Source organism: Durio zibethinus, chromosome 2 (assembly GCF_047325235.1).
Source record: "Durio zibethinus cultivar Kanyao isolate XHJ-2024 chromosome 2, ASM4732523v1, whole genome shotgun sequence".
NCBI lineage: Eukaryota > Viridiplantae > Streptophyta > Magnoliopsida > Malvales > Malvaceae > Durio > Durio zibethinus.
This window is the reverse complement of record NC_143163.1, coordinates 3,791,191-3,795,213: the sequence shown is the minus strand read 5'-3', so window position 1 is coordinate 3,795,213 and position 4,023 is coordinate 3,791,191. Positions and strand designations below refer to the sequence as shown.

The window sequence follows — 4,023 nt, the reverse complement described above, 5'->3', positions numbered from 1 at the left end:
GTGCTCTTCTTCTTCACATATCCATATCGTGACATTCACTCTTTAGAGTAACATAGCCATTGATATATACATATATATATAGTAGGAAATAACTTATATTAGTGAAAAAGTTACACATTTCTTTGATCATTGAATCAAAATGATTAATTGTAAATGTTATGGATTTAATTTTGATTCAAGAGTTAACAAATGTATAACACTTAGACTGGATCCTTCCTATATGTATAAGAATGATCCACTTATACCAATATAAAATTAAAAATTTTATTTTTTTTAATAATTGATTTTAATAGATTAAAAAGATAAGAGAAACAAATGAAAAAGAGATAAAATTATTTAATCTCAATATTTAAATGTATTAAAATCAATTATTAGAAAAATATAAATTTTTTTATTGTAAATTGATTCCTCCCCGTATATATTTTGAAGTGGTTATTGAGAAACGAACTATGGCACACCGATAATCCAAGAAGAATTTTCTTCTACACATGCTGGAATTTCAATTTGGTTTGCAAAATCAAATAGTTTTCATTTCTTCACTGCCAATTTTTTTTAATTGCCCTTTTTTAGTGAGTTCCATTATGTCTATTCATTTTTTTTCCATTTTATTTGTTCGAAGGATGTACTGTTTGTGGACAGTGGTGACCCATGGAATTGTTGGAATTTTTTAAGTAGAAATAAATTTTACAATAAGATCGATATGAAATAAATCACATATAAAAATTAATATTTAATGTGATTTGATTTAATTATCTACATTCACGAATAAAAGAAAAAATTTACTATAAATATAAAAATTACAAAAAATATAAAACACCATAAACAAATATTAATCTCGAATCTCTAAAATAATCTTAATTTCCATGCTCCCTAGTATATAACCTATGAAATATCTTCTATCACATGCCACTAGTGTTTTTTCAAACAAACTCTTTTTTACATCTCTACAAACCTATCTCCCATATAAAGATTTCATAACTCTCTCATAATTTTAAAAGTTAATATTTACTTTATATTTATAAAGCTCGTTACTTGTTCACAAAAAATTCCTAGTTACTTAAAACTCTTATCCATTAAGAATATTTATTCTTAATTATCAAGTAATTCTTTAACTAATAAAATTTCACTGGAATTGAAATTGATTTCCAAGGCTATGGGTTCGAGTCCCAGTAGTGCTGCTAGGGGGAGATTATTGACAAATTGGAGGTTAGCCACTTGGAGGTTAGCTGCGTCCATCAACTCTATGTACTCGAATACCGTTATCAGAGTAAAAGATTCGACTTGGATGCAGTAAGTATATAATAATATGCAAAAAGCGAAACACCCAAGCGGGCGATGTATTGAGTCAATCTGGAGAGCAAGTGTCACAGACCTAAGGAGAAATTTTAAATCCCACATCGAACATAAAAGAAAGGTCACTATGAGATAAAAGGGTTCACACCATCTTTTTCTTGTGAAATGTCTTTTATAGAACAAAACCGTGAAGTCAGAGAGATCAGAGCGAATAATACCTCACAAGGGTGTGAACCGTAGCGGTGAAGCTAATCCGGAACGCCGGATGAGTGAATGTTCGAGTCCTAGAGTCACACAAATCGAAGTTTAAGTCTCGACTCGTGACACAAACTTAAGGGGCATTGAGACAACCTAAGCTACAAAGGTTGAATGTTGTGATTTAGCCTAAGAGCGCACTAAAGATATGAAGTTGTTTAACCCAACTTAATAATTTAAGTTTTTGGACTCAAGTAGATGAAATAGGCAAGTTTCTAGGTCGCGGGACAAAATAGAATAGTCATAACAGCCTGCTGTTTGAACCCTCATCGCTATAACCATGTTCCAGACATAAGCAGCAAAAGCCCACCCAATAGCAAGAGTCAAGCAGATTACACATCCCTACATCACATATAAAATATTCAGATCAATAGAGGCAACTGATTAAAGATAATCAACGTGAAAATACTGGTTTCATAAAGTCGACAATTTGAGTGATAGGAAAGTGATAAAAGAAGGAAGCCATTAGTCAAAATGAGAAGAATATCACATAGCAGATCGGATAACAAGTATCAGTCAAACATTGTAGTTCCTCCAAAAATGTAATTGGTAATTCTTGTACAAAAGTAAGGATGTTTCAATAGCTTTTCTTTTGGATAAACCATTAGTTGGAAGCTGACTACGTCTGCCATTCAATAAAACAACCCTTTTAACTGGCATGCCAGCCTTCCCTCCACTGACATAAACAAATAAGTAAACCAAAATGAACAATGGTATTTAGGAGAAGGAGCTTTCTACTCCATTTTATTTCAATGCTATAACAAACAAAGCTCAACTCAGATACCTAAAATTTACACGATTAATACAAAATTAAGGAATTTACATCTACAAACTTTATAATCATCATTACAATTCAAGATACATTGCTGACTATCATAAAAACAGCCACCTTTATGACCAAATTTCAAACATTTAATCTCCATTATGTCAAAAGCAGCATTCTTTCTCTCTTCTTTTTAATAAATTTATTAAAAAAATACTTTTTTTGTTCTAAACTTAGCTTTCTAGAACCAGTGATAACGAAAAACCTGCACCTTCGCTGTAAAAAAGGAAATTATAAATTCTTTGAAGGGTAGATCTTTAAGGTCACATATTAAGTAAAATTTTTTTTAAAAAAAGCTAATTATAAATAAGATACGAAGCTGAGAAACTAACCAAATGCCCATTTAATTTCTGAGAAAAGATGCAAATTCTAAAACAAGGTTTAAAAGAAATTGAAGCAAAGATTAAAAAGAAAACTGAAAACGAGAAGAAAACAATTAAGCTTATTTCCATACCCTAAATCTATCCAAACAGTGGCTTGTTTAAGTTTAATTATGAACTTTGCAAGGAAAGAAACAAAGAAAATGGATCTGAAAGAGAAAAGAACAAACCTGGATCTGAATAAAAACGGCGAGAGGACTGCAGAAAGCTCTGCTGAGAGAGAAGAGAAGCCAATCGACAGTGTCCAATGCCGACATTCTATTGTATTTTATTTTCTTTTCCTCCTCCCTCTTTCAATACTCGTCGGTGGAAACGGGTGTCAAACTAGCCAAACAAAATCAACCAAACAATTAAAAAAGAAAAGAGCCCCAGAATTTATCAATGGAAGCTTTTTCTCTTTCTTTTCCCTCTCTCTTTGCTCTCTGTCCGTCGTTGAATGAAGGGCGTGCGTTGTTGAGAAAGAAAAAAGGGAGAGAGCAAGAGAGACGGAAGAAGGCAAGAGTAAGAGACCGCGTAATTTTTATAATTTTGGATTTGGATTTGGATTTGACCACACACATCCGCTCTTACCCTCCTTTTTTTTTAAGGGAAAAAAATATACAAAATAGACAGAGATCGGAAAAAAACCAAAAATGGAATTCCACAGAGAAGAGGGAGAGACCGTTAGTTATTTATATAAATAAATTACAGTGAAAATTAAAAAAGATAAGCTCAGAGAGATTGGCAGGCTGATTGGGCGAGAGAGTTATTTTTGTCCCCACGTGTGAGCTGTCCCTTGCCCCATTCTCCTTTCTTTGCCTTTTTTTTTGTTTTTTCAAGATGGGAAAGGGAGAAACTGATACAAGAGAGAGGAAGATTAGCAAGCGAGACGGTTAAAGTATAAATTTGATAATTTAAAATATAATATGATAATATAATATAAAAATAATATGATTTATAATTATAATAATTATTATATATAAATTTAATAAAATAAAAAAATTATATTTTATATTTTTATATTGATATAAATTATGATATATAATTTTTATATAAAATATAATTTTAATATATAAATTTTAATATTTTATATAATATAAATCTATCAATCCTCAAATCTTCATATCAAAATGCATATGACCACGTGGTGCTGCCAGCTTTCTTATTCGAAAGAACCATGTTAGCAAAGCATAACATGGTTTGCCTACTTCCCTCCCATGAGGCCCATTGCTTTCGTATATTTTTAGTGGAAAAAGTTCATCCTGGATTTGGCTGAGTCATGAATTTTTTTCC

At 31.2% G+C, this 4,023-nt stretch overlaps 1 long non-coding RNA gene across 1 annotated transcript; it reads right to left on the bottom strand.

The window, feature by feature from the left end:
• Positions 1-1,421: 1,421 nt before the first annotated feature.
• LOC149519893 (uncharacterized) lies at positions 1,422-3,560 on the bottom strand. Its single transcript, XR_016329220.1, has 2 exons — positions 2,922-3,560; positions 1,422-1,890 (listed from the first exon to the last, which is right to left on the bottom strand). It is a non-coding gene; the product is annotated as an uncharacterized LOC149519893 (long non-coding RNA).
• Positions 3,561-4,023: the final 463 nt, after the last annotated feature.